Genomic DNA, 27,009 nt, shown 5'->3' with positions numbered 1-27,009 from the left:
ACATATCCCCAGAAACCTTGGCTTATGTTAAATTGTCTCAACTCCTCCCTTTAAAAAGGGAGGGGTTCACGGTTCTGCGCATGTCCAGGAATCAAAACACATTTTTGCCTTTACTCGCTACGACCAAGCCTCTTTAAATTTAATTCGTTGTTTATGAACCATTCGGAATGGAATAGGTAACCCTGGTGGCAATTTTTTTTTCATATGATTACGTTATTTCCCATGCAAATAACTTAAACACATTAATCGTGGAATAAACCCTACGGGTCAACACTAAATTCTATCGACAATATGAGTACAATCCACTAACATTTTCTGTGAATTTTGGTCATCAGTCATTTTGCTTGCACTAATTATATAGAATGTGATTAACAAAGTACATGTGAGTGGGATTTTTAAGGCAATAAAATTGATAAGAAAGAGTAAAAAGCATATTTTGATTCACGCACATGCGCTAAAATGTGAGACTCCTGTGATAAGCTACCCGAGCGGGCAGCTTTCTTGAACGCTCGGGATTACCCGTTGCCCGTTAGCTCGGCATCTTAAGAGCCGCTGTCAGTAACTTTCGAGAATCCGGCGACAGAAGCGAAAATTCGAATTTTTTTTTATTTGCCCCAAAAGACCCTTTTGGTGAACTATTTTCAAAAATAATATTCTAAAGTTCCAGCGAATTTTTTTTTTTCGGCAAAAATTAGGAAAGTTCGAAATCGGCCTCAACTGCCCGATGGCCCGATTGAAATTATGCAAATTAGTACATTTTCAAAACTCTCGTTCAAGACAAGGCAACGTTTTCTCGAGTTGAAACTTTCACAATCGTTTTTACATCCCTTTTGCTTGCTTCCAAACTATATTTTATCTCGACCTGAACATTCTTTCATTTGAAGTTAGCAACGTAAAGAATACAATGTTTGCTATTTCTTAGATAGGGTGATTTTAGCCATATTTCAGATGACCATATCATCGGGGTATACGAATACACTGGTAATGAAATAACTGTTTTGAACGGGTAATTTTTCTTATTTATCATGTTAAAATATTTAGTTTGGCCCGTGAAAAGCCAGCGCGCTAGGTCGAGATGTGTGGAATGCACTTTGACACAACTCGCCATTTCAGCACTTCATGTTCCTCCTGTAACTTTGCACGTGTCAATACAGTTCACGGAAGCTTTTAGATAAAAGCCAAGGTCTCTAGTTTCATTTCATGCTTTAATACACGTAAATAACTAGCTTTAAACTTGACAGCTCCCCATATTAGCATTAAGTCATCAAATAATTCGTTTCAGGTGAAATTTTCGAGTTTATATTGAGCCGTTCAAGTGAGATGAAAGAGCCGTTCCCAGGGAAACAACTTGAAATCAGTGAAATTAATACCCTTTCTCTCAAATCATGCTACACTTCCAAACTACCGTTATTTTTAAGCTAGAAAGTGTAAATGCTCCCTTTTTGCGTGACCTAAAACAGAATTTGCCTTAAATATTACGAATAAAGTCCACTGTAATAAAAAACTGAAAAAATCGCGCACCGACGTAAATGTAAACATCAGCCGTTTCTCAACTCGCCACATGGATGAAACGCGTCCGTTGTTTTACCTCTGTAAACATTTATGACCAGAAAGTAGAAACAAAAATTCTTCTCTATGCCCATCTGTATAAAAACACTTGCCAACCAAGCTTTTGTTTTTCTGTGTGTTTGTCGAAAATACTGAAGAATAGTGCACCATTGTTACTGACTACTTGTCTCATTCAATTACAACCGGATAACACGACTGAATACTAGATATAAAGAAATGCTCTTACTTCTCTGCAATCGTTTCTCACATTATATACGGCGATGTCACATCCCCGAGGCAAGGCTGAAAGTTGTCTCAAATTCCGCATATTAGAAATTTAAAGTTTTGAACAACGCAGGAACGCGAATAACTTTCATTGCGTGACAAGTAAAATGTGATACGCAAGCGCGCGAAAAGAACAGTAATAAGCTTTGTCAATATTTGCGCTTGTCAGTGATGACAGTGCGAAAATAATTTGAAATTACAGGATGAAATTGAGACAAGTCAAGGTTTGCAAGGTATATTTAATGGACTGAAACGATAATCATGTAGTTTTCCTCCTCCGAAATTCACTCTGTATTGTCTGTGTCGGATTCTCATCAATAACATTACAGGAAAAGTAAAACCGAAATTAATTTACAAATCAAGTCAACAAATTAAGACCTTTTGAAACCTCAATGCGGTATATCAATACTATCCTCAAACAAAAAGCTAATACACTTAGGAGAGTGAAGTTTGTCTTTCGCCATGGATCAATGCTCAAAAGTTGTGGATCAAGCTCAAAAGGTGCGCAAGATTTGCAATGTGTTATACGGTTAATCAATGCAATAAGGACGTTTACCATGAATGGAACGAAAAAAAAAAATAATTCTTTTCAGGTTATGCGCCGATCAAATCGAAACTTCAACATCCCCCCCCCCGGGCAAACCCCGGGCATTTGACTATTTTCTGTGCCCGGGGGTGGGGAATTTGACCAGTAAGCCCTTCCCGGGGGTGGGGAATTTGACCTTGCCTGGGTGGGGTGGGGAAAATTGAACCTGAAGTGTCAGGTTTCAAATCGCTCCTTTTGGGCGCCGAAGCCGCTAACAGCTATAAACACGTGTTTGGATGGGATGTAGCTTTTGTGAGAGATTGGCTTACAAAAAAGGTCTTCAAAAGTGAGAGTGCTTAAATATTAATTATTTTATAGATTGTATATAAACGATGTAGATTTTTTATAAAGTGAGTCAAGCTGCGGCTTTGTCCTGCGGTGAATAGTGAAAGAAATAAACACTATCGAATGAAAAACCGTTTTGGCTTAAATTACAGAATATCTTGCCACTTGAACAACATTCTACTTAGCCGGCTAACTAATTAAGATGTATTTCTATTTCTTTAAACGATGTAGATTTTTTATGCAATGAGTCAAGCTGCGCCTTTGTCCCGCATTTATGTCTGCAGAGGTTTTTAGAATAGCCATAAAACAGCAGTGAGCAGTGAAAGAAAAAAAAAACACTGTCGAATGAAAAACCGCCGCTTTGGCTTAAACTGCAGAATACCAAGTCGCTCGAACAGTCTACGTAGCCGGCTAACTCATTTTAAATATGTTATCACGTATTTCTCGTTAAACAACCTTTGCCGTGTTTCGGAGTTAGAACAGTTTACACTTGCCGATTGACATTGTCCGACTTAATAAATTCAATTTCCAATCATTTTTTAATAGTTTCAACGTTAAAGTTGTGGTTTTTGTAGGGACTCGTGACAGCAGCCGACAAGGATTGTTCTTTAGGAGGGGCATTTGACAGACAAATCCGACGATAAGGTAGGGCATTTGAACACCATTTTGGCCCGAGGGGGCGGGAATTTGAACGATCCAATCTTCAAAAGTTCAAATGCCCGGGGTTTGCCCGGGGGGGGGGGGGGATGTTGAAGTTTCGAGTTGATCGGCGCATTAGCTTGTTAAAATACAATAGGCCTTATCACGGTTTTCGACGCCATTATGACGAGTAGGTAAACAGACTTGAAATAACAGTGTTTGTATAGAAATTCGATGTCAAATAATTTTCATAAAACATTGCTGCTGAAAAATTCATGAATTGGAAACTTTTGGCATTAGGAAAAGGATTTTAAGAAAAAAAATTGGAGGGATGTAACTGTGCCAGAAAGCGTCCAGTCGTGTTTTGAACTTTCCATACATTTGTCTGTAAAGCGAACCAGCCGTGAACTGAAGTACTAAAAATAGTTCGCAGGAAAAAAATACAGGAAAATGTATGTTTGAACTTTCCATACATTTGTCTGTAAAGCGAACCAGCCGTGAACTGAAGTACTAAAAATAGTTCGCAGGAAAAAAAATACAGGAAAATGTATGGAAAGTTCAAAACACGACTGGACGCTTTCTGGCACAGTTACATCCCTCCAATTTTTTTCTTAAAATCCTTTTCCTAATGCCAAAAGTTTCCAATTCATGAATTTTTCAGCAGCAATGTTTTATCATTTTATGAAAATTATTTGACTTCGAATTTCCATAAAAACACTGTTATTTCAAGCCTGTTTGCCTACTCTTCAAAATGGCGTCGAAAACCGTGATAAGGCCTATTGCAGTCAAATATTTAACGTAGCTTTAATGTCAGTTTGAGATGAGTCAATGATGGTGATAAAATGTTAACTGGAAATACACAACATTATTCTGCATTATTGCTGACGGTAGAGCTGATCGAATTTTAAGATAAGAGTTTAACCTTAATTTATTTTCTAGCGCGCGCACTAGTGTCAAAGGACAAGGGGCACGGCTGGTATTTCTCAGATGTTCGTGTTCGGTCTAAAAGACGGTGTTATCTTTTACGGGCCGTCACTGTTCAAGTCTGACTTTGTCTTTGTTAAATCCTCCTAGCGTGCTCCAGAGTATCCACCACACAAACAGCCTTTGAAAGGCCAGTGAGAGTATTTTTTGAACCTGTGTACCAGAGTCTAGTGATTATTCAATTTATAGTGGTCTTTATATGGAATTGGTTGAAGATATAACTTAATTACGAGTTCCATTTGGATTAGGTTAAGCCACAGTGCATACATTGATCATGATGAACAACGATTCTAAAAAAATAGGGGAAAATCAGAAAAGGAAATAAAATGTTCTTTCATGCTCTTAGTTTCACTCAAATGAAAACACTTTACCTGCCCTTTCTAGCAACAACACTATTTCGTCCTGAATTTCTTCATAGGCCGGATCTTTTGTGCCTGTATAGGTGCGAGCGAACGCCCTTTTTGCATTGATTTTGCAAATATTGCGCATTTTTTGAGTTGATCGATCCGCACGGAGAGGTTTCATGGCGAAAGAAAAACATTACTCTCCTAAATATATTAGCTTTTTGTTTGAGGATAGTATTGAAATACCGCATCGAGACCTCGAAAGCTCTTGATTTGTTTACTTTTCATTTTAGTTAATTTCGGCTTTATTTTGAGGAAAATAAAGGTTGTTGTTGTTGTTGTTAATGAGAATTCGGTAAAATCCCCCCCGGGGGACACATGATTTTCGTTTCAATCCGGCAATCAAATATACCTTGCAGACCTTGACTTATCTTAATTTCTTCTTGTAATTTCAAAAATTATTTTCGCACTGTCATCACAAGCGCAAATGTTGACATAGCTTATTCCTGTGCTTTTCGCGCGCTTGCGTATCACATTTCACTTGTCACGCAATGAAAGTTGTTCGCGTTGTTCAAAACTTTAAATTTTTAATATGCGAAACTTGAGACAACTTTCAGCCTTGCCTCTGGGATGTGATATCGCCGGATATAATGTGAGTAACGATTGAAGAGAATTAAGAGCATTTTTTTATATCTAGTATTCAGTCGTGTTATCCGGTTGTGATTGAATGAGTCAAGTAGTCAGTAACAATGGTGCACTATTCTTCAGTATTTTCGACAAATACACAGAAAAACAAAAGCTTGGTTGGCAAGTGTTTTTATATAGATGGGCATAGAGAAGAATTTTTGTTTCTACTTTCTGGTCATAAATGTATACAGAGGTAAAACAACGGACGCGTTTCACCCATGTGGCGAGTTGAGAAACGGCTGATGTTTACATTTACGTCGGTGCGCGATTTTTTCAGTTTTTTATTACAGTGGACTTTATTCGTAATATTTAAGGCAAATTCTGTTTTAGGTCACGCAAAAAGGGAGCATTTACACTTTCTAGCTTAAAAATAACGGTAGTTTGGAAGTGTAGCATGATTTGAGAGAAAGGGTATTAATTTCACTGATTTCAAGTTGTTTCCCTGGGAACGGCTCTTTCATCTCACTTGAACGGCTCAATATAAACTCGAAAATTTCACCTGAAACGAATTATTTGATGACTTAATGCTAATATGGGGAGCTGTCAAGTTTAAAGCTAGTTATTTACGTGTATTAAAGCATGAAATGAAACTAGAGACCTTGGCTTTTATCTAAAAGCTTCCGTGAACTGTATTGACACGTGCAAAGTTACAGGAGGAACATGAAGTGCTGAAATGGCGAGTTGTGTCAAAGTGCATTCCACACATCTCGACCTAGCGCGCTGGCTTTTCACGGGCCAAACTAAATATTTTAACATGATAAATAAGAAAAATTACCCGTTCAAAACAGTTATTTTATTACCAGTATATTCGTATACCCCCGATGATATGGTCATCTGAAATATGGCTAAAATCACCCTATCTAAGAAATAGCAAACATTGTATTCTTTACGTTGCTAACTTCAAATGAAAGAATGTTCAGGTCGAGATAAAATATAGTTTGGAAGCAAGCAAAAGGGATGTAAAAACGATTGTGAAAGTTTCAACTCGAGAAAACGTTGCCTTGTCTTGAACGAGAGTTTTGAAAATGTACTAATTTGCATAATTTCAATCGGGCCATCGGGCACGTTGAGGCCGATTTCGAACTTTCCTAATTTTTGCCGAAAAAAAATTCGCTGGAACTTTAGAATATTATTTTTGAAAATAGTTCACCAAAAGGGTCTTTTGGGGCAAATAAAAAAAAATTCGAATTTTCGCTTCTGTCGCCGGATTCTCGAAAGTTACTGACAATGGCTCTTAAGTTTAATTCACAAATAATGCAATCTTTTATTTGATTTTTTTGTTATCGTGGAGGGGGGAGAGGGGGAGGGCGGGGTGGGTTGGGGGATCGCCCACTAAAATGTTCGGAAACTGCTCTCAACATTTGCCTAAAGAAAAGGAAAGGGACATGAAATCTTCTTGGGGTAGGGTAAATTTTGTTTTAGCTTTAATGACACTGACGTTAAATTTATGGGTTTCCCTGCAGTGTTACAGGGTAAATTTGGTAAAACGTTTTGTTTATCATTGTCTCAAGTCGAGTACTAAATTGATCAGTTCTCCCACTTTGCAAGGAATGTTTTTAAATTCTAGCATAGTGATAGTTGCGTTCAGTGTTCAGTGCAATTTAGAAAAGTTGTGTTTCTCAAGTTCGCCGAAGCGCACGTTTTCATTTTACCTGCGTCTTGCTTGTTGTAAACAACAAAATCTTCTCAAAGTGGCTTCGAGATATACCGTTTGTTCTCTTTCATTTGCCTTGTTTTATTACCACGTGCACTGCCCGATCCCCCGATTTCAACGATTTTTTCGGTCCACTATTCAGCTCTAACTTCTCATTAGAACATGTTAACATCCACTCAGCCAATCAGTGCCCAGTATTTGTGTGCTCTATATCCCACAAACTGTCTTAAATAATGTAAAGACGCGAGGGCTTTGAAGCACAGGGAAATTGTGGGGTAAAATGACTACTCATTAGCATGCTCTATATAGAGCATACTAATAAGAAAATAGAGCATACTAATGAGTATATAGAGCACGGGTACGGGTACGGCTTGCCATCACCTCTCAGAACTTCCAATAGGAATCTTGTAAGCCAGTAATTTTACATCTTCCACAGGGGTAGTTCCCAAATCAACTGGAACGGACCTATACTTAACTCCAAGGGCTTCCCTTCGGTATTCATCTCAGACTCGATAGACGTTTACCGACCACGCGGTACTTTGTCGAGTTTGAATTCTGTCTCTTTCTCTTCGCTCAATTTCGTTCACTGTGGCAGGCTTTTGCAAACATGCACTTTTATCGAATTTACCCCCCAAGCAATCGGATATGTCTACGCTCTCATAAACAAGTAACTCTTGAGTGGCAAGGACGGCCTCAGGTTCTTCGAGATCTGTATACCGGCTCATAGCCGGAGCAAATGAGCCATCAAAACAACAAAGAATAAACAAAGCTCCAAATACAGAGAAGCATTGTTATTCATAAAATTCTACCAACATTACAGCGACATCCAAAAAAAAAAAAAAAAAACAACTTGATTTCTAAGTGTGAATGACAAAATTAAAATACGCTCATCAATAGAATCTGCATAAAATATGGTTTGACCATGTTCACGATTAGGCAATGAACGCATCAATCTCGTACCCAGAGTCCTCAGGCTCCTTGGCCAGCGGTTGGTCAACAGGACAGACTCTGGGGTACTTGAATTTCATTACCACAGGATTTCTGCGGTAAAACAATGGAAATCGTTACGAAGCTGAAACAGAGCAGCCAATCAAAAAAAAAAAAAAATTTCGAACTCTCCAGAGTCACTCCTGGCGTCTACTCGCTGACCAAAAAGTACCACTCGGGCTACGCCCACGTGGCGTGCTATCTATGCTCGAGGCACTATATCCCATAGAACACTCGCGTTAATTGTCTAACCCTTACTTATACTTAAACGACGACAATAAGGCTGCGAACAATATAACGACAAAGCTGTTTCGTTTTCTGCTCTTATAGTGTTCCTCACAGCTATTTTAGGAAATTACATTACGTAATCCTAGAACATTCCCAGCCTTGCGATGAGACTTTGCTTGGTCGGTCACCTCAATATATCAGTAATTTAATGTCAGTAATTAAACAATCTGCCTATCACTCACGATCAAATGATGTAATTTTACGAGAATTCCCTCCAGGAAAAAATGTATCGATTATAACTAGGTGGTAGGTCTTTTGTCGCTGCGGCTCCCACCCTGTGGAATGCTTTACCTCTTGCCATACAGAATCTAGATCACTGCATTGTTCTAAATCCTCACTGAAAACTTATCTTTTTAAGCCGGTTAGCTTTCGATGCCAAGTATAACTCCAATTTATCATACCTACAATGCAGGTCAAAAGTAGTTGGGACACCTGTCCAATAATCATGTATTCCAAGTAAAGTTGGCTTTTTGGGGTCACAATTGGAGCGTACCACCCCCCTCCCCCCCAAACAATGTTGGAAGATGCAGATAAACAGTATTTTTGTTGAAATCTGTGTTGTAGTGTCAAATCTCAACATTGCTTGGGGGGGAGGGGGTGGGGGGAGATTATTTCAGTAGTATCTCGCTAAGTGTCCCAACACTTTTGACCTGCATTGTCTGAGCGCTTTGACGCTGTATGAGCATTCTGTTAGTTTATGGATCGCTTTGGGAAGTGGTCTACGTTTGGCTATTTGTGAGGGGTTTTGGCAAAATTGGGTTTTATTGGTGGATGTTTCATGGATTACAAATGGCAGAGGAAGAAAGGTAATTTTGGGTTATTTTTGGAATGACGTCATAGCCGCAATTGTCATTGTTTTCAGTTAGCAAGTCAGAAAATATGCCTAAGTTTGGAAATAAAGAAGTGATATAAGGCCATTTTCGCTTGTGCGGTCTGTAAGGACGTGATTCAAAGTTATTTACTGAGCATTAACGTCAAACAAGTTTATTTACGTGCATAGGTTGCGCCAAAACCGTCATTAGATTTCGGAAATAAGCGTTTGTTGACGTTCTTGTTAGGGACATAAACACACGTTCTATTGTGATCGCGTGCCGTTTTAAGGGGAAAACCAGTTGCTTAGAAATGAGTCTTGAATTTGACCTTTGTGAATATACATTGTGATACACGCTTATTTCAGCAAATTGCTTTAAGCTAGTTACATTTTTCAGGACGTGTTTGCATTGCAATTACGACAGGTGAAACTTACACGTTCGTAGTGCGAAGAGAAATTATTGACAATACTATCGGGTCAATGTATAAGCGATTAGATTTAGTTCTAAACAGTGGAGGCGGCCGTACTAAATACTAAAGAAAAAACTTGTCTAGGGGAGAATGAGGCCACAAAGTATTAAACACAAGTCTTTGCTTTATTTTGTAACTGAGGGAAAACAATGTCACACTATTTGGTTATGTCACGTCGAGAATGCGTGACTTTTGCAAGATCACAATAAAACCAAAACACTTGCACTAATGTCATTTGTAGTCAATCCTAAATAGTTATAAATGGCCAACGATAAAATACAGTCAGGGGTGAAAGCATTCCATGTGTTATGTATCATTTTATGACGGTCTACCATCACAACACGGTCTACCATCACTCTGTAAGAAATATGATATGTTATCTATTTTTAAGTCATTCGCTATGGTAGACCGTGTAGACCGTCACTGCAAAATTCGAGCCTACTTAGCAAACAGTTCACTTTAGGAAATTTAAGTCCGAAAGACTTTTCAATCAGTACTACGCTTTCGTCTGTGCATCTATATGTCCGCGATAAACCATTTTCTTTTACACAACGGAAGAAAACAAGAAACTCCGTAACGTCACAAAGAGCGAATTGACAATGCCACGAATTCGAACGGCCTATTTAGCGCACTTCCACCCCAATTAGAACCCTAAAATGTCCAGTGATGTACTAAATAGATGTTGCATTTTCCAAATTTAGGTCAACATCATTTGTACGTTCCTCCACATCCGAGAAAAGGGCCTGGATGTTCACCCCTAACTCAGACAATGCAGGTCAAAAGTAGTTGGGACACCTGTCCAATAATCATGTATTCCAAGTAAAGTTGGCTTTTTGGGGTCACAATTGGAGCGTACCACCCCCCTCCCCCCCAAACAATGTTGGAAGATGCAGATAAACAGTATTTTTGTTGAAATCTGTGTTGTAGTGTCAAATCTCAACATTGCTTGGGGGGGAGGGGGTGGGGGGAGATTATTTCAGTAGTATCTCGCTAAGTGTCCCAACACTTTTGACCTGCATTGTCTGAGCGCTTTGACGCTGTATGAGCATTCTGTTAGTTTATGGATCGCTTTGGGAAGTGGTCTACGTTTGGCTATTTGTGAGGGGTTTTGGCAAAATTGGGTTTTATTGGTGGATGTTTCATGGATTACAAATGGCAGAGGAAGAAAGGTAATTTTGGGTTATTTTTGGAATGACGTCATAGCCGCAATTGTCATTGTTTTCAGTTAGCAAGTCAGAAAATATGCCTAAGTTTGGAAATAAAGAAGTGATATAAGGCCATTTTCGCTTGTGCGGTCTGTAAGGACGTGATTCAAAGTTATTTACTGAGCATTAACGTCAAACAAGTTTATTTACGTGCATAGGTTGCGCCAAAACCGTCATTAGATTTCGGAAATAAGCGTTTGTTGACGTTCTTGTTAGGGACATAAACACACGTTCTATTGTGATCGCGTGCCGTTTTAAGGGGAAAACCAGTTGCTTAGAAATGAGTCTTGAATTTGACCTTTGTGAATATACATTGTGATACACGCTTATTTCAGCAAATTGCTTTAAGCTAGTTACATTTTTCAGGACGTGTTTGCATTGCAATTACGACAGGTGAAACTTACACGTTCGTAGTGCGAAGAGAAATTATTGACAATACTATCGGGTCAATGTATAAGCGATTAGATTTAGTTCTAAACAGTGGAGGCGGCCGTACTAAATACTAAAGAAAAAACTTGTCTAGGGGAGAATGAGGCCACAAAGTATTAAACACAAGTCTTTGCTTTATTTTGTAACTGAGGGAAAACAATGTCACACTATTTGGTTATGTCACGTCGAGAATGCGTGACTTTTGCAAGATCACAATAAAACCAAAACACTTGCACTAATGTCATTTGTAGTCAATCCTAAATAGTTATAAATGGCCAACGATAAAATACAGTCAGGGGTGAAAGCATTCCATGTGTTATGTATCATTTTATGACGGTCTACCATCACAACACGGTCTACCATCACTCTGTAAGAAATATGATATGTTATCTATTTTTAAGTCATTCGCTATGGTAGACCGTGTAGACCGTCACTGCAAAATTCGAGCCTACTTAGCAAACAGTTCACTTTAGGAAATTTAAGTCCGAAAGACTTTTCAATCAGTACTACGCTTTCGTCTGTGCATCTATATGTCCGCGATAAACCATTTTCTTTTACACAACGGAAGAAAACAAGAAACTCCGTAACGTCACAAAGAGCGAATTGACAATGCCACGAATTCGAACGGCCTATTTAGCGCACTTCCACCCCAATTAGAACCCTAAAATGTCCAGTGATGTACTAAATAGATGTTGCATTTTCCAAATTTAGGTCAACATCATTTGTACGTTCCTCCACATCCGAGAAAAGGGCCTGGATGTTCACCCCTAACTCAGACAATGCAGGTCAAAAGTAGTTGGGACACCTGTCCAATAATCATGTATTCCAAGTAAAGTTGGCTTTTTGGGGTCACAATTGGAGCGTACCACCCCCCTCCCCCCCAAACAATGTTGGAAGATGCAGATAAACAGTATTTTTGTTGAAATCTGTGTTGTAGTGTCAAATCTCAACATTGCTTGGGGGGGAGGGGGTGGGGGGAGATTATTTCAGTAGTATCTCGCTAAGTGTCCCAACACTTTTGACCTGCATTGTCTGAGCGCTTTGACGCTGTATGAGCATTCTGTTAGTTTATGGATCGCTTTGGGAAGTGGTCTACGTTTGGCTATTTGTGAGGGGTTTTGGCAAAATTGGGTTTTATTGGTGGATGTTTCATGGATTACAAATGGCAGAGGAAGAAAGGTAATTTTGGGTTATTTTTGGAATGACGTCATAGCCGCAATTGTCATTGTTTTCAGTTAGCAAGTCAGAAAATATGCCTAAGTTTGGAAATAAAGAAGTGATATAAGGCCATTTTCGCTTGTGCGGTCTGTAAGGACGTGATTCAAAGTTATTTACTGAGCATTAACGTCAAACAAGTTTATTTACGTGCATAGGTTGCGCCAAAACCGTCATTAGATTTCGGAAATAAGCGTTTGTTGACGTTCTTGTTAGGGACATAAACACACGTTCTATTGTGATCGCGTGCCGTTTTAAGGGGAAAACCAGTTGCTTAGAAATGAGTCTTGAATTTGACCTTTGTGAATATACATTGTGATACACGCTTATTTCAGCAAATTGCTTTAAGCTAGTTACATTTTTCAGGACGTGTTTGCATTGCAATTACGACAGGTGAAACTTACACGTTCGTAGTGCGAAGAGAAATTATTGACAATACTATCGGGTCAATGTATAAGCGATTAGATTTAGTTCTAAACAGTGGAGGCGGCCGTACTAAATACTAAAGAAAAAACTTGTCTAGGGGAGAATGAGGCCACAAAGTATTAAACACAAGTCTTTGCTTTATTTTGTAACTGAGGGAAAACAATGTCACACTATTTGGTTATGTCACGTCGAGAATGCGTGACTTTTGCAAGATCACAATAAAACCAAAACACTTGCACTAATGTCATTTGTAGTCAATCCTAAATAGTTATAAATGGCCAACGATAAAATACAGTCAGGGGTGAAAGCATTCCATGTGTTATGTATCATTTTATGACGGTCTACCATCACAACACGGTCTACCATCACTCTGTAAGAAATATGATATGTTATCTATTTTTAAGTCATTCGCTATGGTAGACCGTGTAGACCGTCACTGCAAAATTCGAGCCTACTTAGCAAACAGTTCACTTTAGGAAATTTAAGTCCGAAAGACTTTTCAATCAGTACTACGCTTTCGTCTGTGCATCTATATGTCCGCGATAAACCATTTTCTTTTACACAACGGAAGAAAACAAGAAACTCCGTAACGTCACAAAGAGCGAATTGACAATGCCACGAATTCGAACGGCCTATTTAGCGCACTTCCACCCCAATTAGAACCCTAAAATGTCCAGTGATGTACTAAATAGATGTTGCATTTTCCAAATTTAGGTCAACATCATTTGTACGTTCCTCCACATCCGAGAAAAGGGCCTGGATGTTCACCCCTAACTCAGACAATGCAGGTCAAAAGTAGTTGGGACACCTGTCCAATAATCATGTATTCCAAGTAAAGTTGGCTTTTTGGGGTCACAATTGGAGCGTACCACCCCCCTCCCCCCCAAACAATGTTGGAAGATGCAGATAAACAGTATTTTTGTTGAAATCTGTGTTGTAGTGTCAAATCTCAACATTGCTTGGGGGGGAGGGGGTGGGGGGAGATTATTTCAGTAGTATCTCGCTAAGTGTCCCAACACTTTTGACCTGCATTGTCTGAGCGCTTTGACGCTGTATGAGCATTCTGTTAGTTTATGGATCGCTTTGGGAAGTGGTCTACGTTTGGCTATTTGTGAGGGGTTTTGGCAAAATTGGGTTTTATTGGTGGATGTTTCATGGATTACAAATGGCAGAGGAAGAAAGGTAATTTTGGGTTATTTTTGGAATGACGTCATAGCCGCAATTGTCATTGTTTTCAGTTAGCAAGTCAGAAAATATGCCTAAGTTTGGAAATAAAGAAGTGATATAAGGCCATTTTCGCTTGTGCGGTCTGTAAGGACGTGATTCAAAGTTATTTACTGAGCATTAACGTCAAACAAGTTTATTTACGTGCATAGGTTGCGCCAAAACCGTCATTAGATTTCGGAGATAAGCGTTTGTTGACGTTCTTGTTAGGGACATAAACACACGTTCTATTGTGATCGCGTGCCGTTTTAAGGGGAAAACCAGTTGCTTAGAAATGAGTCTTGAAAATTAGACCTTTGTGAATATACATTGTGATACACGCTTATTTCAGCAAATTGCTTTAAGCTAGTTACATTTTTCAGGACGTGTTTGCATTGCAATTACGACAGGTGAAACTTACACGTTCGTAGTGCGAAGAGAAATTATTGACAATACTATCGGGTCAATGTATAAGCGATTAGATTTAGTTCTAAACAGTGGAGGCGGCCGTACTAAATACTAAAGAAAAAACTTGTCTAGGGGAGAATGAGGCCACAAAGTATTAAACACAAGTCTTTGCTTTATTTTGTAACTGAGGGAAAACAATGTCACACTATTTGGTTATGTCACGTCGAGAATGCGTGACTTTTGCAAGATCACAATAAAACCAAAACACTTGCACTAATGTCATTTGTAGTCAATCCTAAATAGTTATAAATGGCCAACGATAAAATACAGTCAGGGGTGAAAGCATTCCATGTGTTATGTATCATTTTATGACGGTCTACCATCACAACACGGTCTACCATCACTCTGTAAGAAATATGATATGTTATCTATTTTTAAGTCATTCGCTATGGTAGACCGTGTAGACCGTCACTGCAAAATTCGAGCCTACTTAGCAAACAGTTCACTTTAGGAAATTTAAGTCCGAAAGACTTTTCAATCAGTACTACGCTTTCGTCTGTGCATCTATATGTCCGCGATAAACCATTTTCTTTTACACAACGGAAGAAAACAAGAAACTCCGTAACGTCACAAAGAGCGAATTGACAATGCCACGAATTCGAACGGCCTATTTAGCGCACTTCCACCCCAATTAGAACCCTAAAATGTCCAGTGATGTACTAAATAGATGTTGCATTTTCCAAATTTAGGTCAACATCATTTGTACGTTCCTCCACATCCGAGAAAAGGGCCTGGATGTTCACCCCTAACTCAGACAATGCAGGTCAAAAGTAGTTGGGACACCTGTCCAATAATCATGTATTCCAAGTAAAGTTGGCTTTTTGGGGTCACAATTGGAGCGTACCACCCCCCTCCCCCCCAAACAATGTTGGAAGATGCAGATAAACAGTATTTTTGTTGAAATCTGTGTTGTAGTGTCAAATCTCAACATTGCTTGGGGGGGAGGGGGTGGGGGGAGATTATTTCAGTAGTATCTCGCTAAGTGTCCCAACACTTTTGACCTGCATTGTCTGAGCGCTTTGACGCTGTATGAGCATTCTGTTAGTTTATGGATCGCTTTGGGAAGTGGTCTACGTTTGGCTATTTGTGAGGGGTTTTGGCAAAATTGGGTTTTATTGGTGGATGTTTCATGGATTACAAATGGCAGAGGAAGAAAGGTAATTTTGGGTTATTTTTGGAATGACGTCATAGCCGCAATTGTCATTGTTTTCAGTTAGCAAGTCAGAAAATATGCCTAAGTTTGGAAATAAAGAAGTGATATAAGGCCATTTTCGCTTGTGCGGTCTGTAAGGACGTGATTCAAAGTTATTTACTGAGCATTAACGTCAAACAAGTTTATTTACGTGCATAGGTTGCGCCAAAACCGTCATTAGATTTCGGAGATAAGCGTTTGTTGACGTTCTTGTTAGGGACATAAACACACGTTCTATTGTGATCGCGTGCCGTTTTAAGGGGAAAACCAGTTGCTTAGAAATGAGTCTTGAAAATTAGACCTTTGTGAATATACATTGTGATACACGCTTATTTCAGCAAATTGCTTTAAGCTAGTTACATTTTTCAGGACGTGTTTGCATTGCAATTACGACAGGTGAAACTTACACGTTCGTAGTGCGAAGAGAAATTATTGACAATACTATCGGGTCAATGTATAAGCGATTAGATTTAGTTCTAAACAGTGGAGGCGGCCGTACTAAATACTAAAGAAAAAACTTGTCTAGGGGAGAATGAGGCCACAAAGTATTAAACACAAGTCTTTGCTTTATTTTGTAACTGAGGGAAAACAATGTCACACTATTTGGTTATGTCACGTCGAGAATGCGTGACTTTTGCAAGATCACAATAAAACCAAAACACTTGCACTAATGTCATTTGTAGTCAATCCTAAATAGTTATAAATGGCCAACGATAAAATACAGTCAGGGGTGAAAGCATTCCATGTGTTATGTATCATTTTATGACGGTCTACCATCACAACACGGTCTACCATCACTCTGTAAGAAATATGATATGTTATCTATTTTTAAGTCATTCGCTATGGTAGACCGTGTAGACCGTCACTGCAAAATTCGAGCCTACTTAGCAAACAGTTCACTTTAGGAAATTTAAGTCCGAAAGACTTTTCAATCAGTACTACGCTTTCGTCTGTGCATCTATATGTCCGCGATAAACCATTTTCTTTTACACAACGGAAGAAAACAAGAAACTCCGTAACGTCACAAAGAGCGAATTGACAATGCCACGAATTCGAACGGCCTATTTAGCGCACTTCCACCCCAATTAGAACCCTAAAATGTCCAGTGATGTACTAAATAGATGTTGCATTTTCCAAATTTAGGTCAACATCATTTGTACGTTCCTCCACATCCGAGAAAAGGGCCTGGATGTTCACCCCTAACTCAGACAATGCAGGTCAAAAGTAGTTGGGACACCTGTCCAATAATCATGTATTCCAAGTAAAGTTGGCTTTTTGGGGTCACAATTGGAGCGTACCACCCCCCTCCCCCCCAAACAATGTTGGAAGATGCAGATAAACAGTATTTTTGTTGAAATCTGTGTTGTAGTGTCAAATCTCAACATTGCTTGGGGGGGAGGGGGTGGGGGGAGATTATTTCAGTAGTATCTCGCTAAGTGTCCCAACACTTTTGACCTGCATTGTCTGAGCGCTTTGACGCTGTATGAGCATTCTGTTAGTTTATGGATCGCTTTGGGAAGTGGTCTACGTTTGGCTATTTGTGAGGGGTTTTGGCAAAATTGGGTTTTATTGGTGGATGTTTCATGGATTACAAATGGCAGAGGAAGAAAGGTAATTTTGGGTTATTTTTGGAATGACGTCATAGCCGCAATTGTCATTGTTTTCAGTTAGCAAGTCAGAAAATATGCCTAAGTTTGGAAATAAAGAAGTGATATAAGGCCATTTTCGCTTGTGCGGTCTGTAAGGACGTGATTCAAAGTTATTTACTGAGCATTAACGTCAAACAAGTTTATTTACGTGCATAGGTTGCGCCAAAACCGTCATTAGATTTCGGAGATAAGCGTTTGTTGACGTTCTTGTTAGGGACATAAACACACGTTCTATTGTGATCGCGTGCCGTTTTAAGGGGAAAACCAGTTGCTTAGAAATGAGTCTTGAAAATTAGACCTTTGTGAATATACATTGTGATACACGCTTATTTCAGCAAATTGCTTTAAGCTAGTTACATTTTTCAGGACGTGTTTGCATTGCAATTACGACAGGTGAAACTTACACGTTCGTAGTGCGAAGAGAAATTATTGACAATACTATCGGGTCAATGTATAAGCGATTAGATTTAGTTCTAAACAGTGGAGGCGGCCGTACTAAATACTAAAGAAAAAACTTGTCTAGGGGAGAATGAGGCCACAAAGTATTAAACACAAGTCTTTGCTTTATTTTGTAACTGAGGGAAAACAATGTCACACTATTTGGTTATGTCACGTCGAGAATGCGTGACTTTTGCAAGATCACAATAAAACCAAAACACTTGCACTAATGTCATTTGTAGTCAATCCTAAATAGTTATAAATGGCCAACGATAAAATACAGTCAGGGGTGAAAGCATTCCATGTGTTATGTATCATTTTATGACGGTCTACCATCACAACACGGTCTACCATCACTCTGTAAGAAATATGATATGTTATCTATTTTTAAGTCATTCGCTATGGTAGACCGTGTAGACCGTCACTGCAAAATTCGAGCCTACTTAGCAAACAGTTCACTTTAGGAAATTTAAGTCCGAAAGACTTTTCAATCAGTACTACGCTTTCGTCTGTGCATCTATATGTCCGCGATAAACCATTTTCTTTTACACAACGGAAGAAAACAAGAAACTCCGTAACGTCACAAAGAGCGAATTGACAATGCCACGAATTCGAACGGCCTATTTAGCGCACTTCCACCCCAATTAGAACCCTAAAATGTCCAGTGATGTACTAAATAGATGTTGCATTTTCCAAATTTAGGTCAACATCATTTGTACGTTCCTCCACATCCGAGAAAAGGGCCTGGATGTTCACCCCTAACTCAGACAATGCAGGTCAAAAGTAGTTGGGACACCTGTCCAATAATCATGTATTCCAAGTAAAGTTGGCTTTTTGGGGTCACAATTGGAGCGTACCACCCCCCTCCCCCCCAAACAATGTTGGAAGATGCAGATAAACAGTATTTTTGTTGAAATCTGTGTTGTAGTGTCAAATCTCAACATTGCTTGGGGGGGAGGGGGTGGGGGGAGATTATTTCAGTAGTATCTCGCTAAGTGTCCCAACACTTTTGACCTGCATTGTCTGAGCGCTTTGACGCTGTATGAGCATTCTGTTAGTTTATGGATCGCTTTGGGAAGTGGTCTACGTTTGGCTATTTGTGAGGGGTTTTGGCAAAATTGGGTTTTATTGGTGGATGTTTCATGGATTACAAATGGCAGAGGAAGAAAGGTAATTTTGGGTTATTTTTGGAATGACGTCATAGCCGCAATTGTCATTGTTTTCAGTTAGCAAGTCAGAAAATATGCCTAAGTTTGGAAATAAAGAAGTGATATAAGGCCATTTTCGCTTGTGCGGTCTGTAAGGACGTGATTCAAAGTTATTTACTGAGCATTAACGTCAAACAAGTTTATTTACGTGCATAGGTTGCGCCAAAACCGTCATTAGATTTCGGAGATAAGCGTTTGTTGACGTTCTTGTTAGGGACATAAACACACGTTCTATTGTGATCGCGTGCCGTTTTAAGGGGAAAACCAGTTGCTTAGAAATGAGTCTTGAAAATTAGACCTTTGTGAATATACATTGTGATACACGCTTATTTCAGCAAATTGCTTTAAGCTAGTTACATTTTTCAGGACGTGTTTGCATTGCAATTACGACAGGTGAAACTTACACGTTCGTAGTGCGAAGAGAAATTATTGACAATACTATCGGGTCAATGTATAAGCGATTAGATTTAGTTCTAAACAGTGGAGGCGGCCGTACTAAATACTAAAGAAAAAACTTGTCTAGGGGAGAATGAGGCCACAAAGTATTAAACACAAGTCTTTGCTTTATTTTGTAACTGAGGGAAAACAATGTCACACTATTTGGTTATGTCACGTCGAGAATGCGTGACTTTTGCAAGATCACAATAAAACCAAAACACTTGCACTAATGTCATTTGTAGTCAATCCTAAATAGTTATAAATGGCCAACGATAAAATACAGTCAGGGGTGAAAGCATTCCATGTGTTATGTATCATTTTATGACGGTCTACCATCACAACACGGTCTACCATCACTCTGTAAGAAATATGATATGTTATCTATTTTTAAGTCATTCGCTATGGTAGACCGTGTAGACCGTCACTGCAAAATTCGAGCCTACTTAGCAAACAGTTCACTTTAGGAAATTTAAGTCCGAAAGACTTTTCAATCAGTACTACGCTTTCGTCTGTGCATCTATATGTCCGCGATAAACCATTTTCTTTTACACAACGGAAGAAAACAAGAAACTCCGTAACGTCACAAAGAGCGAATTGACAATGCCACGAATTCGAACGGCCTATTTAGCGCACTTCCACCCCAATTAGAACCCTAAAATGTCCAGTGATGTACTAAATAGATGTTGCATTTTCCAAATTTAGGTCAACATCATTTGTACGTTCCTCCACATCCGAGAAAAGGGCCTGGATGTTCACCCCTAACTCAGACAATGCAGGTCAAAAGTAGTTGGGACACCTGTCCAATAATCATGTATTCCAAGTAAAGTTGGCTTTTTGGGGTCACAATTGGAGCGTACCACCCCCCTCCCCCCCAAACAATGTTGGAAGATGCAGATAAACAGTATTTTTGTTGAAATCTGTGTTGTAGTGTCAAATCTCAACATTGCTTGGGGGGGAGGGGGTGGGGGGAGATTATTTCAGTAGTATCTCGCTAAGTGTCCCAACACTTTTGACCTGCATTGTCTGAGCGCTTTGACGCTGTATGAGCATTCTGTTAGTTTATGGATCGCTTTGGGAAGTGGTCTACGTTTGGCTATTTGTGAGGGGTTTTGGCAAAATTGGGTTTTATTGGTGGATGTTTCATGGATTACAAATGGCAGAGGAAGAAAGGTAATTTTGGGTTATTTTTGGAATGACGTCATAGCCGCAATTGTCATTGTTTTCAGTTAGCAAGTCAGAAAATATGCCTAAGTTTGGAAATAAAGAAGTGATATAAGGCCATTTTCGCTTGTGCGGTCTGTAAGGACGTGATTCAAAGTTATTTACTGAGCATTAACGTCAAACAAGTTTATTTACGTGCATAGGTTGCGCCAAAACCGTCATTAGATTTCGGAGATAAGCGTTTGTTGACGTTCTTGTTAGGGACATAAACACACGTTCTATTGTGATCGCGTGCCGTTTTAAGGGGAAAACCAGTTGCTTAGAAATGAGTCTTGAAAATTAGACCTTTGTGAATATACATTGTGATACACGCTTATTTCAGCAAATTGCTTTAAGCTAGTTACATTTTTCAGGACGTGTTTGCATTGCAATTACGACAGGTGAAACTTACACGTTCGTAGTGCGAAGAGAAATTATTGACAATACTATCGGGTCAATGTATAAGCGATTAGATTTAGTTCTAAACAGTGGAGGCGGCCGTACTAAATACTAAAGAAAAAACTTGTCTAGGGGAGAATGAGGCCACAAAGTATTAAACACAAGTCTTTGCTTTATTTTGTAACTGAGGGAAAACAATGTCACACTATTTGGTTATGTCACGTCGAGAATGCGTGACTTTTGCAAGATCACAATAAAACCAAAACACTTGCACTAATGTCATTTGTAGTCAATCCTAAATAGTTATAAATGGCCAACGATAAAATACAGTCAGGGGTGAAAGCATTCCATGTGTTATGTATCATTTTATGACGGTCTACCATCACAACACGGTCTACCATCACTCTGTAAGAAATATGATATGTTATCTATTTTTAAGTCATTCGCTATGGTAGACCGTGTAGACCGTCACTGCAAAATTCGAGCCTACTTAGCAAACAGTTCACTTTAGGAAATTTAAGTCCGAAAGACTTTTCAATCAGTACTACGCTTTCGTCTGTGCATCTATATGTCCGCGATAAACCATTTTCTTTTACACAACGGAAGAAAACAAGAAACTCCGTAACGTCACAAAGAGCGAATTGACAATGCCACGAATTCGAACGGCCTATTTAGCGCACTTCCACCCCAATTAGAACCCTAAAATGTCCAGTGATGTACTAAATAGATGTTGCATTTTCCAAATTTAGGTCAACATCATTTGTACGTTCCTCCACATCCGAGAAAAGGGCCTGGATGTTCACCCCTAACTCAGACAATGCAGGTCAAAAGTAGTTGGGACACCTGTCCAATAATCATGTATTCCAAGTAAAGTTGGCTTTTTGGGGTCACAATTGGAGCGTACCACCCCCCTCCCCCCCAAACAATGTTGGAAGATGCAGATAAACAGTATTTTTGTTGAAATCTGTGTTGTAGTGTCAAATCTCAACATTGCTTGGGGGGGAGGGGGTGGGGGGAGATTATTTCAGTAGTATCTCGCTAAGTGTCCCAACACTTTTGACCTGCATTGTCTGAGCGCTTTGACGCTGTATGAGCATTCTGTTAGTTTATGGATCGCTTTGGGAAGTGGTCTACGTTTGGCTATTTGTGAGGGGTTTTGGCAAAATTGGGTTTTATTGGTGGATGTTTCATGGATTACAAATGGCAGAGGAAGAAAGGTAATTTTGGGTTATTTTTGGAATGACGTCATAGCCGCAATTGTCATTGTTTTCAGTTAGCAAGTCAGAAAATATGCCTAAGTTTGGAAATAAAGAAGTGATATAAGGCCATTTTCGCTTGTGCGGTCTGTAAGGACGTGATTCAAAGTTATTTACTGAGCATTAACGTCAAACAAGTTTATTTACGTGCATAGGTTGCGCCAAAACCGTCATTAGATTTCGGAGATAAGCGTTTGTTGACGTTCTTGTTAGGGACATAAACACACGTTCTATTGTGATCGCGTGCCGTTTTAAGGGGAAAACCAGTTGCTTAGAAATGAGTCTTGAAAATTAGACCTTTGTGAATATACATTGTGATACACGCTTATTTCAGCAAATTGCTTTAAGCTAGTTACATTTTTCAGGACGTGTTTGCATTGCAATTACGACAGGTGAAACTTACACGTTCGTAGTGCGAAGAGAAATTATTGACAATACTATCGGGTCAATGTATAAGCGATTAGATTTAGTTCTAAACAGTGGAGGCGGCCGTACTAAATACTAAAGAAAAAACTTGTCTAGGGGAGAATGAGGCCACAAAGTATTAAACACAAGTCTTTGCTTTATTTTGTAACTGAGGGAAAACAATGTCACACTATTTGGTTATGTCACGTCGAGAATGCGTGACTTTTGCAAGATCACAATAAAACCAAAACACTTGCACTAATGTCATTTGTAGTCAATCCTAAATAGTTATAAATGGCCAACGATAAAATACAGTCAGGGGTGAAAGCATTCCATGTGTTATGTATCATTTTATGACGGTCTACCATCACAACACGGTCTACCATCACTCTGTAAGAAATATGATATGTTATCTATTTTTAAGTCATTCGCTATGGTAGACCGTGTAGACCGTCACTGCAAAATTCGAGCCTACTTAGCAAACAGTTCACTTTAGGAAATTTAAGTCCGAAAGACTTTTCAATCAGTACTACGCTTTCGTCTGTGCATCTATATGTCCGCGATAAACCATTTTCTTTTACACAACGGAAGAAAACAAGAAACTCCGTAACGTCACAAAGAGCGAATTGACAATGCCACGAATTCGAACGGCCTATTTAGCGCACTTCCACCCCAATTAGAACCCTAAAATGTCCAGTGATGTACTAAATAGATGTTGCATTTTCCAAATTTAGGTCAACATCATTTGTACGTTCCTCCACATCCGAGAAAAGGGCCTGGATGTTCACCCCTAACTCAGACAATGCAGGTCAAAAGTAGTTGGGACACCTGTCCAATAATCATGTATTCCAAGTAAAGTTGGCTTTTTGGGGTCACAATTGGAGCGTACCACCCCCCTCCCCCCCAAACAATGTTGGAAGATGCAGATAAACAGTATTTTTGTTGAAATCTGTGTTGTAGTGTCAAATCTCAACATTGCTTGGGGGGGAGGGGGTGGGGGGAGATTATTTCAGTAGTATCTCGCTAAGTGTCCCAACACTTTTGACCTGCATTGTCTGAGCGCTTTGACGCTGTATGAGCATTCTGTTAGTTTATGGATCGCTTTGGGAAGTGGTCTACGTTTGGCTATTTGTGAGGGGTTTTGGCAAAATTGGGTTTTATTGGTGGATGTTTCATGGATTACAAATGGCAGAGGAAGAAAGGTAATTTTGGGTTATTTTTGGAATGACGTCATAGCCGCAATTGTCATTGTTTTCAGTTAGCAAGTCAGAAAATATGCCTAAGTTTGGAAATAAAGAAGTGATATAAGGCCATTTTCGCTTGTGCGGTCTGTAAGGACGTGATTCAAAGTTATTTACTGAGCATTAACGTCAAACAAGTTTATTTACGTGCATAGGTTGCGCCAAAACCGTCATTAGATTTCGGAGATAAGCGTTTGTTGACGTTCTTGTTAGGGACATAAACACACGTTCTATTGTGATCGCGTGCCGTTTTAAGGGGAAAACCAGTTGCTTAGAAATGAGTCTTGAAAATTAGACCTTTGTGAATATACATTGTGATACACGCTTATTTCAGCAAATTGCTTTAAGCTAGTTACATTTTTCAGGACGTGTTTGCATTGCAATTACGACAGGTGAAACTTACACGTTCGTAGTGCGAAGAGAAATTATTGACAATACTATCGGGTCAATGTATAAGCGATTAGATTTAGTTCTAAACAGTGGAGGCGGCCGTACTAAATACTAAAGAAAAAACTTGTCTAGGGGAGAATGAGGCCACAAAGTATTAAACACAAGTCTTTGCTTTATTTTGTAACTGAGGGAAAACAATGTCACACTATTTGGTTATGTCACGTCGAGAATGCGTGACTTTTGCAAGATCACAATAAAACCAAAACACTTGCACTAATGTCATTTGTAGTCAATCCTAAATAGTTATAAATGGCCAACGATAAAATACAGTCAGGGGTGAAAGCATTCCATGTGTTATGTATCATTTTATGACGGTCTACCATCACAACACGGTCTACCATCACTCTGTAAGAAATATGATATGTTATCTATTTTTAAGTCATTCGCTATGGTAGACCGTGTAGACCGTCACTGCAAAATTCGAGCCTACTTAGCAAACAGTTCACTTTAGGAAATTTAAGTCCGAAAGACTTTTCAATCAGTACTACGCTTTCGTCTGTGCATCTATATGTCCGCGATAAACCATTTTCTTTTACACAACGGAAGAAAACAAGAAACTCCGTAACGTCACAAAGAGCGAATTGACAATGCCACGAATTCGAACGGCCTATTTAGCGCACTTCCACCCCAATTAGAACCCTAAAATGTCCAGTGATGTACTAAATAGATGTTGCATTTTCCAAATTTAGGTCAACATCATTTGTACGTTCCTCCACATCCGAGAAAAGGGCCTGGATGTTCACCCCTAACTCAGACAATGCAGGTCAAAAGTAGTTGGGACACCTGTCCAATAATCATGTATTCCAAGTAAAGTTGGCTTTTTGGGGTCACAATTGGAGCGTACCACCCCCCTCCCCCCCAAACAATGTTGGAAGATGCAGATAAACAGTATTTTTGTTGAAATCTGTGTTGTAGTGTCAAATCTCAACATTGCTTGGGGGGGAGGGGGTGGGGGGAGATTATTTCAGTAGTATCTCGCTAAGTGTCCCAACACTTTTGACCTGCATTGTCTGAGCGCTTTGACGCTGTATGAGCATTCTGTTAGTTTATGGATCGCTTTGGGAAGTGGTCTACGTTTGGCTATTTGTGAGGGGTTTTGGCAAAATTGGGTTTTATTGGTGGATGTTTCATGGATTACAAATGGCAGAGGAAGAAAGGTAATTTTGGGTTATTTTTGGAATGACGTCATAGCCGCAATTGTCATTGTTTTCAGTTAGCAAGTCAGAAAATATGCCTAAGTTTGGAAATAAAGAAGTGATATAAGGCCATTTTCGCTTGTGCGGTCTGTAAGGACGTGATTCAAAGTTATTTACTGAGCATTAACGTCAAACAAGTTTATTTACGTGCATAGGTTGCGCCAAAACCGTCATTAGATTTCGGAGATAAGCGTTTGTTGACGTTCTTGTTAGGGACATAAACACACGTTCTATTGTGATCGCGTGCCGTTTTAAGGGGAAAACCAGTTGCTTAGAAATGAGTCTTGAAAATTAGACCTTTGTGAATATACATTGTGATACACGCTTATTTCAGCAAATTGCTTTAAGCTAGTTACATTTTTCAGGACGTGTTTGCATTGCAATTACGACAGGTGAAACTTACACGTTCGTAGTGCGAAGAGAAATTATTGACAATACTATCGGGTCAATGTATAAGCGATTAGATTTAGTTCTAAACAGTGGAGGCGGCCGTACTAAATACTAAAGAAAAAACTTGTCTAGGGGAGAATGAGGCCACAAAGTATTAAACACAAGTCTTTGCTTTATTTTGTAACTGAGGGAAAACAATGTCACACTATTTGGTTATGTCACGTCGAGAATGCGTGACTTTTGCAAGATCACAATAAAACCAAAACACTTGCACTAATGTCATTTGTAGTCAATCCTAAATAGTTATAAATGGCCAACGATAAAATACAGTCAGGGGTGAAAGCATTCCATGTGTTATGTATCATTTTATGACGGTCTACCATCACAACACGGTCTACCATCACTCTGTAAGAAATATGATATGTTATCTATTTTTAAGTCATTCGCTATGGTAGACCGTGTAGACCGTCACTGCAAAATTCGAGCCTACTTAGCAAACAGTTCACTTTAGGAAATTTAAGTCCGAAAGACTTTTCAATCAGTACTACGCTTTCGTCTGTGCATCTATATGTCCGCGATAAACCATTTTCTTTTACACAACGGAAGAAAACAAGAAACTCCGTAACGTCACAAAGAGCGAATTGACAATGCCACGAATTCGAACGGCCTATTTAGCGCACTTCCACCCCAATTAGAACCCTAAAATGTCCAGTGATGTACTAAATAGATGTTGCATTTTCCAAATTTAGGTCAACATCATTTGTACGTTCCTCCACATCCGAGAAAAGGGCCTGGATGTTCACCCCTAACTCAGACAATGCAGGTCAAAAGTAGTTGGGACACCTGTCCAATAATCATGTATTCCAAGTAAAGTTGGCTTTTTGGGGTCACAATTGGAGCGTACCACCCCCCTCCCCCCCAAACAATGTTGGAAGATGCAGATAAACAGTATTTTTGTTGAAATCTGTGTTGTAGTGTCAAATCTCAACATTGCTTGGGGGGGAGGGGGTGGGGGGAGATTATTTCAGTAGTA

The 27,009-nt window shown here is 39.3% G+C and overlaps 1 protein-coding gene across 1 annotated transcript in view; it reads right to left on the bottom strand.

Moving 5' to 3' along the window:
• The window catches only part of LOC146454892 (uncharacterized), a 128,454-nt gene that overhangs the window by 91,430 nt on the left and 10,015 nt on the right, over window positions 1-27,009 (bottom strand). The gene's annotated exons all lie outside the window — the stretch shown is intronic.

This window comes from Pavona decussata, unplaced genomic scaffold, assembly GCF_977016875.1.
Source record: "Pavona decussata unplaced genomic scaffold, jaPavDecu1.1 SCAFFOLD_298, whole genome shotgun sequence".
NCBI classification, from domain to species: domain Eukaryota; kingdom Metazoa; phylum Cnidaria; class Anthozoa; order Scleractinia; family Agariciidae; genus Pavona; species Pavona decussata.
The sequence above is the reverse complement of the archived record's forward strand: the minus strand, read 5'-3'. Positions and strand labels throughout refer to the sequence as shown.